The following is a 14,042-nucleotide window of genomic DNA, read 5'->3' as shown; positions in this document are numbered from 1 at the left end:
AAAAANAAAAATTGAGAGATTTAAACATTCTCGATAATCAAAAGTAAACTGAGCCAAATGATAATTTATTATTATTAGTAAATTAGTATCTTATACAGACTGCTCTCATTTTATGCTAGTAATGCATTCCTGGAGGAAATAATGTAACAAAATTGTCACAAAAAAATCTATTTTATAGTGGAATAAATAGAGACATTCCATGCAATCATAATGAATATATATATAGAAAAAACATGTTTAATGCTGAAATCTATTAATACAAAATAAATAATAACAGAGAAATTATAATCTACTTATTTATAGCCAAAATTGACATTGAGAGTTTTATACAGCTACTGCTTTGATCTTGTACAGCAGTACCACTGACAAAACTTTATTTCTGCAATTGATGACTAAACTGAGGATCATGCATCTTCATAAAATATGAATCCAAAGTCGTTTGCTGTGTTTTTCTTTCCTCCTTACAAAGTCACTTCAAGTCCAATCAGAGTCCATTTCACAATACAGACTTAGACATTTGGATTCCCTAATTTCCTTTTATTTGATGATATTTTTCTATTCTTATTGTTACACAATCACTTTAAAATAGTGAAATACTGTGTGAGCAAAATACACTTTAGAATAATAAACAAATTGCTTAAAACAACAGTTTCCAATCTTTTTCAGGTGGCGACCCCTTTTTATAAAAGCCAAGTGACCTGTGACCCCGATACAATTGAAAAAGGCATTTTTAATAAGGTAATTAAAAAAAACAATGAAATTAGTTTTTTTAGTACAATTTTATTTTAAATTATGTTTAATAATTAATTTAGTGTGATGGTTGAAATTGCATGTTATTAACCAGCCTCAAAATTCGCAGGTGAGTTTTTGTTAACGCCAACCACATGTCATTCTCAACATTTAATTTATTCCTCTCAAGCTCTCAACACGTTTCAACCAAATGTGACAGAATAGCGTACCTAGATTACACTTATTTTAATTAAAAAAAATAAATGAAATTATTCAAACTTCAAGACACCATTAAAAATAGAAATTGCATTATAGTGAATATTTTTTTTTTTTTAGTTTACTGTATAAGTTGGCAACCCCACAGAAAACCTGTCGCAACCCCCTTCTGGGTTGTGACCCATAGGTTGGGAAACCATGGCTTAGAATCACTATTAAAGAAAAGTTGCTATTAGTATTATAATAACTACAATATACTTAGTTCTAGTAGCAATATCAACACACAAAGAAATATCTGCATTTAGCAGTTGCAAAAAACTATTCTATACATTGTGGAAATAAATTTTTAGACACTTATGGGGAAAATTATTGTCAATTGATATAAATCAAACTGGCATAAAATGAAGGTTGCCTGCAATTGTATGTAGTACAAATCAAGAAAAATGTTTGAACTCTAATACAGAATAAGTATAAAAAACAACATTCTGATTGCATTAAAGCAGAAGTTTTTCTGTCCTATCATAAAATGAAGTGCAATGTATTGACAACACAAATAACTAGATAACCAGATGGTTAAGCAGTTAACGTGGCTCAGGAATTTTTCAGATGATGGTCAATCCCAGATAAGTCTGGTCCTGTCCCAACTCTGTGACTGGCTGAACCCACAATGTGCTTGATTGAAAGGTCATCTTAGTGCCACAGTGTGAAAAGCATCAATAATAATTAATAGTAATAAATAAAAATAAATAATCTAATTTATAATACATATTTTCATTATAATTATAAATCAGAATACAAATATATCACTTAATCAAAAACAGAGTTAATATGATAAATTTTATTAACTATCAAAATTAGGTTTTATCAAAATAAAAAATGTCAAGAAATATATTCTTACAGTTGTACTATTTTCATTTCCTAGTTTATTTTTAACATTAAACAACTGATTATATAAGATCCGTCCAAAAAGTATAATTTTAAACTTTCTTGTACAGTATATGACTGACATTTATCAAATTAGTTCTAAATATACAAAATTTAGGTTTAAGAACACAAACAAAACATTTCATATGAAAATTAATTCTATAAATATAATTTTAATAACGTCTTCAAATATGTAATAAACTATATACTGGATAAAGAAAAGGTTAAAAATTACACCTTTGTCAATCCAGCAAAAATTTAATATAATAAAAGCATTTTCAATCGTTTTAAATGATCATCAGTTACAGAAAAATAGAATATTAAAAATATAAAGTATAAACACATCTTTTAACACTTTATCTTAAATAAAATACACATATTGAAAGCATTAAGTTATTACATATTACAAACTGCCAATGAAACACAACAATCAGTCTGTGGTAAATTTTTTCTAATTAAAACAACAAATGACCTATAATAATCATAGTAAAATACTATGTTTCAAGTTCACAAAAATTAGAAAATCTTATTCAAAAAAAACATATTCTGTCATGTGATCTTTTTCAAAGATAACAATTCACAATTTTATCAATCTTCATTGGTAGACAATTTCAACAGTGATGTTATTGACTAAGAAGTTGATATTACTTACAAAAAAATCTGCTAGCATTATGAGCTTTAAACAAAAAATTTGCATAATAATTTTTTTAACATGTTTTAAATTTTTTTATTTATTTACTTAAGAAAGATTTCTTAAATTGTTGAATTTCCAATATTCATCACAAATTTTCTTATATTGCAAAACTTAATTAGTCATTAACATATGGCTAATCAAAATATAGGGCAAATTATTATTCAGAAAAAACATTACGTGTAACATTGGTACATATAATATTGTTGTACCATGCAATAAGACAGCACTTTTTTAAAAAATCAAATAGTTTTTTAATTTGAGAAATGTTTTTGAGACTACTGAAGAGACCAGCTTGAGTTCCAAACTTTAAAAACAAAAACTCTTGTATTCATTTTTTATTTTTGTTTTCTAAAGTTTGGAATTGAAGTTTTGGGTCTATTGAAGAATCCAAAAACATTTCTCAAATTAAAAAAACTATTTGGTTTTGTTAAAAAATAACTTTTTATTGCATTGATACAACAATCTTATACTCAGTGGTGATATTCAGCGGGTTCGCACAGGTTCGGCTGAATCCATTGTTAACATTTTCAAAGTTTTCCAAACCTTGTTAAACACATGTAACATTTCTCAGTGGTTTTGTTTCTTTTAAAAAATATATTAAAATATATGTATTATACTCTGTAACACTACTAAACTAGAGCCTTATACCCCGTTCGCCTTGGTGCGACCTCCCTCGACCGTTTCAATCTCGACTGAAACGAGGTTCAATCGCGATCGACTCGAGAGTTCTTGAAACTAGATCCAGCATAAGAGAGATCCCATAATCCCACACACGAGAGAAAATACAAGATGGCTGCGGAACACGTGTTGTAATAAAATATGTACAAAATAAACCATTTTGAACACTCTTTTTTATTATATATATATATATATTTATATATATATATAGTTCTGGCATAAAAAATGTTAAATTTTAACTGACTTAATTTTGCGAACGCATCTTTTTTATTTATAGGGGTATCTTAAGATCAGTTTTTGCGCTAATGTTGCTAATGCACCATTTGAGCGAAAAAAAAATTGTTAAGGAAAAATTTTCTGTTAGCAAACTTTGTTAAATATTTTGAATATCACCGCTGCTTATACCCAGTCCCAAACACTTTGAAGTTTGGCATTAGGAAAAGAAAGGAATAAATAAAAATTGAGAGATTTAAACATTCTCGATAATCAAAAGTAAACTGAGCCAAATGATAATTTATTATTATTAGTAAATTAGTATCTTATACAGACTGCTCTCATTTTATGCTAGTAATGCATTCCTGGAGGAAATAATGTAACAAAATTGTCACAAAAAAATCTATTTTATAGTGGAATAAATAGAGACATTCCATGCAATCATAATGAATATATATATAGAAAAAACATGTTTAATGCTGAAATCTATTAATACAAAATAAATAATAACAGAGAAATTATAATCTACTTATTTATAGCCAAAATTGACATTGAGAGTTTTATACAGCTACTGCTTTGATCTTGTACAGCAGTACCACTGACAAAACTTTATTTCTGCAATTGATGACTAAACTGAGGATCATGCATCTTCATAAAATATGAATCCAAAGTCGTTTGCTGTGTTTTTCTTTCCTCCTTACAAAGTCACTTCAAGTCCAATCAGAGTCCATTTCACAATACAGACTTAGACATTTGGATTCCCTAATTTCCTTTTATTTGATGATATTTTTCTATTCTTATTGTTACACAATCACTTTAAAATAGTGAAATACTGTGTGAGCAAAATACACTTTAGAATAATAAACAAATTGCTTAAAACAACAGTTTCCAATCTTTTTCAGGTGGCGACCCCTTTTTATAAAAGCCAAGTGACCTGTGACCCCGATACAATTGAAAAAGGCATTTTTAATAAGGTAATTAAAAAAAACAATGAAATTAGTTTTTTTAGTACAATTTTATTTTAAATTATGTTTAATAATTAATTTAGTGTGATGGTTGAAATTGCATGTTATTAACCAGCCTCAAAATTCGCAGGTGAGTTTTTGTTAACGCCAACCACATGTCATTCTCAACATTTAATTTATTCCTCTCAAGCTCTCAACACGTTTCAACCAAATGTGACAGAATAGCGTACCTAGATTACACTTATTTTAATTAAAAAAAATAAATGAAATTATTCAAACTTCAAGACACCATTAAAAATAGAAATTGCATTATAGTGAATATTTTTTTTTTTTTAGTTTACTGTATAAGTTGGCAACCCCACAGAAAACCTGTCGCAACCCCCTTCTGGGTTGTGACCCATAGGTTGGGAAACCATGGCTTAGAATCACTATTAAAGAAAAGTTGCTATTAGTATTATAATAACTACAATATACTTAGTTCTAGTAGCAATATCAACACACAAAGAAATATCTGCATTTAGCAGTTGCAAAAAACTATTCTATACATTGTGGAAATAAATTTTTAGACACTTATGGGGAAAATTATTGTCAATTGATATAAATCAAACTGGCATAAAATGAAGGTTGCCTGCAATTGTATGTAGTACAAATCAAGAAAAATGTTTGAACTCTAATACAGAATAAGTATAAAAAACAACATTCTGATTGCATTAAAGCAGAAGTTTTTCTGTCCTATCATAAAATGAAGTGCAATGTATTGACAACACAAATAACTAGATAACCAGATGGTTAAGCAGTTAACGTGGCTCAGGAATTTTTCAGATGATGGTCAATCCCAGATAAGTCTGGTCCTGTCCCAACTCTGTGACTGGCTGAACCCACAATGTGCTTGATTGAAAGGTCATCTTAGTGCCACAGTGTGAAAAGCATCAATAATAATTAATAGTAATAAATAAAAATAAATAATCTAATTTATAATACATATTTTCATTATAATTATAAATCAGAATACAAATATATCACTTAATCAAAAACAGAGTTAATATGATAAATTTTATTAACTATCAAAATTAGGTTTTATCAAAATAAAAAATGTCAAGAAATATATTCTTACAGTTGTACTATTTTCATTTCCTAGTTTATTTTTAACATTAAACAACTGATTATATAAGATCCGTCCAAAAAGTATAATTTTAAACTTTCTTGTACAGTATATGACTGACATTTATCAAATTAGTTCTAAATATACAAAATTTAGGTTTAAGAACACAAACAAAACATTTCATATGAAAATTAATTCTATAAATATAATTTTAATAACGTCTTCAAATATGTAATAAACTATATACTGGATAAAGAAAAGGTTAAAAATTACACCTTTGTCAATCCAGCAAAAATTTAATATAATAAAAGCATTTTCAATCGTTTTAAATGATCATCAGTTACAGAAAAATAGAATATTAAAAATATAAAGTATAAACACATCTTTTAACACTTTATCTTAAATAAAATACACATATTGAAAGCATTAAGTTATTACATATTACAAACTGCCAATGAAACACAACAATCAGTCTGTGGTAAATTTTTTCTAATTAAAACAACAAATGACCTATAATAATCATAGTAAAATACTATGTTTCAAGTTCACAAAAATTAGAAAATCTTATTCAAAAAAAACATATTCTGTCATGTGATCTTTTTCAAAGATAACAATTCACAATTTTATCAATCTTCATTGGTAGACAATTTCAACAGTGATGTTATTGACTAAGAAGTTGATATTACTTACAAAAAAATCTGCTAGCATTATGAGCTTTAAACAAAAAATTTGCATAATAATTTTTTTAACATGTTTTAAATTTTTTTATTTATTTACTTAAGAAAGATTTCTTAAATTGTTGAATTTCCAATATTCATCACAAATTTTCTTATATTGCAAAACTTAATTAGTCATTAACATATGGCTAATCAAAATATAGGGCAAATTATTATTCAGAAAAAACAGTAGATAGGATCATTCTATCTCATTATGGGAAATAAATAAATAAATATTTTTTTAATAGTGCATAATTTTTCATAAGTTGATCTCATCAATCTTGTAAAAATATTATTCACTTTCTAAAAGCAATCATTATGCTTGAAAATATAAAATTTTTTATTCTTCTGAAATTAATGAAAACATCTGATAACAAGAATCTTCTAACAATGCTGGGTTCTATTATTCAGCCATCCATACAGAACTGATATACCTACACAGTACATAACATACTTATATTTTGATCATCATTAACTTGTTCATTTTATGTCATGTTTATATTTATTCAGCTTGTTATCAATGCCTGCAGCACTTCAGTCTAACAGGCTCGTGCTAAAATTTAACTAATTCATATCATTTTGCTTGGACTATCCTAGCAATACACTTCTGCACTAAAATAAAGAAAAAAATTAATAATCCCAACTTATTTGCACTAGTGAAGTTTTTTATATCATTACATACAACATATATAAATGTATATCTTTTATTTTTTATAGCAATTTAATATCAAACAACTAGCAGATAAAATGACAATTTTATGTATTTTTATTAAATAAATACATTAAAATTATATGATTAAGCACACAATTGCTTGAGAGAATGAATCAATGGGTATTGGGAAATCTATTGATTATATATAAGCAATAAAGGCCTATATATCCATTGATTCCTCAGGAATCAATAAAAGCCTGTATATTCATCTTAATTATGTTCCTGTACAATTCATTCGCTCAAGCAATTGTATGCTTACTCATAGCAATTACGAGAACAAGAGGCAATGAAGTACAAATTATTGGTTTGTTTGGAAAGTTCCTAGAAATTTTTAAGAGAAATAAAAAAACTTTTAAAACTAAAAATATACTTTTATTCCATTACATATGTGCCATTGTTTTTAATGACGTGTTGCCATCTATGGGGAGCTTCATCATACCCTCTTTGTAAAACTTTCCAGTTTTTCCTGCGAAAAACTGATCCACATGGTTTTTGCAAGCTTCCAAAGTGTCAAAGTTTTTATCATGAAGGGAATTTTGCATAGAATGAAACAAATGGTAGTCCAATGGGGCAAGATCGGGTGAGTATTATGGGGGGTGAGGCAAAACATTCCAGCCTAGTTCCAATAATTTTTGGTGCGTTCATAAAGACATGTGCAGTCTGGCATTATCTTGGTGAAACACAATTCCTTTTCTATTGGCCAGTTCCGGATGTTTTTCTTTAATTGCCATGTTCAGTTTATCCAATTGGGAACAATACTTATCAGAATCAATTATTTGATTATGTGGAAGCAGCTTGTAGTACAGGATTCCTTTCCAATCCCACCAGATGATGAGCATGACCTTCTTTGGATTAAGACTGGACTTTGGAGTTTCTAATAGCTGTTCATTTTTCTTACCCCATGATCATTTTTGGCTGATGTTATAAATGATCCGCTTTTCATCACCTGTCACTAAATGCTTCAGAAAAGGGTCATTTTTATTTCATCTTTCAAGTGAATCACAAATAGAGATGCAATCCAGTAAGTTCTTTTCTGTTAAGTTGTGAGGTATCCAAATGTCGTAACGAGTCAGTATCCGAGCTTCTTTAGATGTTGAAATATGGTACTGTTTGATGACTTCACTGTCTGCAATCTCTCGAGTTGTGTAATGAGGGTTTTCATCCAATAATGCTTTGATCTGGTCCTCTTTAATAATGTGAGGTCTTCCTGAGTGGGGAGCATTTTCAAGGCTGAAATTACCTGTTTTAAATTTTGCAAACCACTTTCAAACAGTTGATTCTGCTACAGCACTCCCACCACAACATCACCTATCTTTTTTGCTGTTTGTATAGCATTTTTGCCTTTACAATAAAAAAAAAGAAACAAGTGTCGATAATGCATGTTGTTGCATCCATTTTTGCAATGAGACAAATTAAACGATATTTGAATAATTTTAACGATTTTTTTGTTAACAGTGTTTCTCACTGTTATTGAAATATTATGATAAATGACATTGAGTTTCTCAATGTCATTTATCATAATATTCATTGGTTTGTACAATTATAATCATTTTCACGTCAATCAGTGTCTCAACTGTCGGCTATCAAAAATTGCTACAAACTTTCCGAACAACCCAATAAAATCATATATTTTTTTTTAAACACAGGAAAGAAGATTATATTCTTTATCATATTATTCTGAAATATCTGCCCAATACTTAATACAGTACTGTATATTATAATTAAACAACTATAATAAGTAAAAAATGCTCAAATATTCAAGTTTATTTTATCAACAATGTTCCAAGGCAATAGTTTTGAATAATACATTCAATATTTAAAGTATTTATTTTAAAAACAACTTTGGTAAAATATCAAGTATAATTCCTAACAAGCTCAAATTGATTGTAGTGTACAGTACAACAGAAACTAAACAATAAATTCATAAAAGTATGAAAAAGTAAAAGAACAAAAACTTTTCTTCTGATTATTGACTAGAACATGCATTTGCTACACAATATCAATCACACTGTTACATTAGTTGTACATCATACAATACAGAAATCTTGTCAAATATAAACAGGATGCATTAGACCATAGCAATGTTAATCTGGAACAATTGAGTGTCCTTCTCATACTGTATTAATATTATTTCCTCTTCAAGGTTGAAAACTGAAAATTTTTTGTAAAATGAATTTAAAAAAAATAAACCATAATAATTTATATTTAATAAAATAACATATCAATTAAAAATATTAACATTTTTTATAAATTATTTACATTAATAACTCTTACTCATATTCACATTTATCAAAATTATTTTTATTGCTAAACATTCAATACTTAATTGGTCAAATATTAAAATGCTTAAAAATCAATTTTATTTTACATTGTGATTAAATACAAAAAAAATATTAGAAAAACTGTTGGTATGACCAAATTCTAATTAGTCAAAAAATTTTCATTGACAGATAATCAAATTTTTCTTTGTAAAAGTACAAATACTTTATTAGAAACAGAAAACATTTTTGAACTTTGAGAGTAGATTTTAAAAACCAGGCTGTATATAATTTTAAATCAGAATTATAAGTAATTGATACATGCGTATGCATGGCATTGCATTTTCTACAATTTTTTCTTCAATGACTTCTTATAAAGAAAAAATGACATTTCCCGTAACTTGCACTTGTTTATAATTTATTGAAGTATTTAAAACTGTTTAAGACTATCTAAAACTTCTATTGAAGATTGTTATTTCAAGATCAAATATTTTATTACATTTTTTTTATTTTAAATAAATCCATTGTAATTAATTCAATTCCATTTTTAACTATTTCACTTAAATAATCATAGTTAATAGTTTCCACAAGTCTAAAAATTTATTTTAATTAAAGTTTTTTCTTTTTTTTGAAACTATTAGAGTTCCTTCTTCATATTCATACAAAAAAAAACAACAAAATGTTCTAGTAAAGAAATGATCTTCATTTGAACATTTTGAAAAGCATATTCTGTACAATAATAGAACTTTATGATATCCACTCAAATCCAAAATGAGTATTTGTACTGAGAATCTTAAGAGTATTAATCTCATTTTCAAGTCACTAACCCATTAAAGATTTGTCAATTATGCTAAATATTCAGTCGTCTTTTCCAAATGTATAATACTTCTACTAATTTATAAACTGCAAGTAATGTTAAAAGTACAGTGATAATTCTTTTAATGAATTACTGTATATTCTGATAAGCATTCAAGATATAGATATGTTAACCATACCAACAGATAACTAATCCAGACCAATTTTTCTTCCAGAATGTAAAACTTCTGAACAAATCAGCTCAAAGTGAGATTCAAATCTGCAACTTCTGAGACAGATTCATTAACAGTTATGTTATATAGACTTCTGTTCAATCTTCATTTGCAAATCTGTATTAACTTAGATCACAAAATCCTATAAATTAATTGTCATCAGCCCACTTACATCCATGGCTCTCAGCCAACTTTAGCATCATGTATAGAACTGTACATATTAAATATAAATACATAATAGAAATTTCAAAATTATTAATTAAAATTCAAAATCAATTTCTAATTATTAATCTTAGCACAAAATGATAGTTTACTTGCCCATCTTTTGACCAAATCCTATAATTTAATTAATAATTTGTTTAATCCTATTCTGGCATTTAGATTTATTTATTGACTAATCTAAAAGCTAAACCTAAACCCTAATTATTTTGGATTTAGTACTGCTTGTATTTAACATATTTTCACTTAATAATTTTAATAAAAATATCTACTAATTACTGAATTTACTAATACTAAATTTTTATTTTATTTTTCAAAATTTATACATTGTAATCACAGCTCTCCCTTTAAATCATGCTGTGAATATGTAAACCCTGTATTGAAAATTTTTTTATGGATTACAGTTTTTTTAAAGAAAAAATTAACTAAACACTTTATATTTTTTATGCTTATAAAAAGGTTTTCCAATATTTAGTATTTTCATTTTATTATAATTCACATCCAAAGTCCGATATACTGGGTCAGTAACATAGAAGATGAAATGTAGTTAGTCATATATTTGAATTAAATGTTCATTATTTTCTAAGTTTTTCATATAAAATATATATGATTTCAGTTAACATTGAGAAAGTGTTTTTACTTAAATAGAGATTTAATCACCAAAAAGAAAAATTTAGTTTAGTATATATGAAAATGAATGGTCTGAAACTTAACTACTGTATTTACTCAAATGTAAGACATCATTGAATGTAAGACACCCCTTAATTTCACATGCTCACCCAGAGATAATTTTTTCAAAAATTTTATAAATAATAACAACATTATTTATTTAAAATCGATTATAATTCGCAATATCAAAATATGTATCTTAATCTTTTTCTTTATTTATTCTTCTGAAATAGAAGACAGACCAACACTTAATATAAATGTTTTTGATGTTGTCAGCTGCTACCTTCTATTTAATACTGTATATAATACAGAAAATAAAACATATATAATACATTAAATCCATTGTGTAAATACTAAATTTTAAATTAAAAAATTGCANTAGGTTTTTTTTCTTTAATTTAAAGTTACAATATGTAAAATTAACAATAACGCTTACTCACTAAATTTCTTAAATGAGGGGTACAATCTAGAGATATGACATGTCATGGGGTACAATCTAGAGATATGACATGTCACGGGGTACGCTAATGAAAAAAGGTTGGGAACCACTGATCTAGCCTATAGAAAATTATCATCATCTAACTATTAAATCATATATATTAAAAACAGACATTAGCATTCTCATATATACATTTCACTCATAATTTTACTTAAAATCTTAACTATAAACAGGGTTCCTATTTAAATTTTTGTTTTTAATTTCCATCTCCAATTTTTTAGCTGGTTATTTTTTCTAATTAACAGCTATATATTTTTTATAATCGACAAATTAGTAAAATTAAAATAAGAAAGACAGAATTAAAGCATTTCTTTTCTACATAAAACTAAAATGTTTTATTAAATAAAAATAATTTATCCTGTTATTAATTCATAACTGTAAAACTTCATGGCTTTGAAAAAAAATCATTAATTATTATTAAAAAGTTCTGTATAATCTATGTACAAAAGTATAAATTTATTACATTTCTCCCCTAATAAATTTTCCAAACTTTACAAAATATTAATAAACTAGAAAAAAGTTTCAAAAATCAGAAATTGTTTTGTTATGTGATCAAAATTATTAAAAATGATAAATGATAAACTATGCACAATGCATAGTGACAATGCACGAAGTGCCCTATGCTTCAGCACCACAGGACCAAAAGGTCGCCACCACATTGCGATGACTAGTTCATCAGGACTGACACCACTGTGTCTTTAAAAACAGACACCGAAACCTTGATGGCCAGTAATTTCATATTTGCATAAGCGGTCGTATTTGTAGGCGCTTGGACTCAAGATGGAGATGGCCTGAGAGATGACTGGAAGAAGTGTATACTACTACAAATTTAACAATTCACAATAACCATTTATTTACATAGCAATAATATACAGAAGTTGGTTAAGATGCTTAGTTGGTGCTAATTTTGTATAACAATTATAGAAAAAACTAACCCTTATCATTAATATTATGGGTCCCTGCCCGCAAGAGAGAGAGAGTTTACAATTGTTTGTATGTTGGTAAATATCAATACCTTAGTAATCTCTTTGTTGATCTCTTATCAGAATCGGCAGATCAATGTACTCCTGGTCCACAAGGTTCAAAAGAATCTTCAATGAATCAAAAAGAATGAAAGTCTTTTGATGTTTTGAGAATGGCAGAGAATGGGCGATAGCTTGAGCAGTGTTCAAAAGGGCTCGCCGATTCCTTTTGAAAACTGCTCAAGCTATCAATGACGGCAAACGACGATTGTCATCGATCCCCTTCTTTCCATCAGAAGATCCTTTGTGGGTTTTTTCCACGACCTTATTAGGAATTATTATACATCAGGGCCAATAGCTAAATTTCAATCATTGGTTCTGGGTGACACATTGAATGTGTCACCCAGAACCAATTACCTTAAACAAGGAAGCAAATCTGTGGGAAAAGTTTTAATGATATCTTTTATGATTTTTTCTTTTGAAAAAAATTTTAAATTTATTTGTCAAGTTTGGGCTCTCACAATACCATTTGGATTAATATTAAGTTATTTATCATTTTTGGTTCTTTATTATCATTTTTTTTCATCAGTTCATTAACAACTGTCCTCAAATTGATGCCTAAAATATATGCTCTCCACCTTCAAATTAGTAGTGTCTTGCCCCTGTACATCATAGTGGATATTGTAATGAACACAACACTGATAAAGGTTTTTTGTGGACAGTTAATACCATTTGGATTAATATTAAGTTATTTATCATTTTTGGTTCTTTATTATCATTTTTTTTCATCAGTTCATTAACACCTGCCCTCAAACTGAAAGTGAAAATTTTTGAAGTTAAAATACTTCAAAAATTTTTAGCAACATTAGATTATTAAGAGTATTAGATTTTTCTCTCAAACTTACAATACTGCACAATTAATACAGAAGTTTTGAAATCTAGAAGTATTTTAAAATTTAAAAATAACAACTGATATTGTTGTATGCTTGTATATTTTGTGTTATAATTTTGGGGAAATTTTGGGTATGTTTGGGTGAAATTTTAGATCCTGAAAATATTCTGCACTACCTTCTCATAAGTTGCATTGTACCACAGGGCAACCAAGGAAACAAATTCCCTGACTTTCCATGACTTTTTCCAAACACTAATCAAAATTCCTGGCTTTCCAGGTGGATAGGAACCATGTATAAAAATAAAACTAATCATATATTATTACATTTCATAATTTAATCTAATTTATTCCAACATTACAGTACAGTAGAACCTCGAAAACTCGGCCTAATGTGGACCGAAGGGTGGCCGAGTTTGTGAAAATGCCGGGTTATCGGGAATGGGGAGAAAAAAGGATAAGTATGCGTTTTTCCTCAGAAAATACTGTACTGTACTTGTATGTATTGTTTACTTGAGAATATAACAGAGAATAAACTGCCCAAATACCCTTAAACAAAGGAAAAGCAC

General features: G+C 27.5%; 1 protein-coding gene across 3 annotated transcripts in view; it reads right to left on the bottom strand.

The window, feature by feature from the left end:
• The window catches only part of LOC111625665 (protein Hook homolog 3-like), a 91,555-nt gene that overhangs the window by 70,739 nt on the left and 6,774 nt on the right, over nt 1-14,042 (bottom strand). The window lies entirely within an intron of this gene.

This window comes from Centruroides sculpturatus, unplaced genomic scaffold, assembly GCF_000671375.1.
Source record: "Centruroides sculpturatus isolate CEXI.00-Female unplaced genomic scaffold, Cexi_2.0 scaffold338, whole genome shotgun sequence".
Lineage (NCBI taxonomy): Eukaryota > Metazoa > Arthropoda > Arachnida > Scorpiones > Buthidae > Centruroides > Centruroides sculpturatus.
The sequence above is the reverse complement of the archived record's forward strand: the minus strand, read 5'-3'. Positions and strand labels throughout refer to the sequence as shown.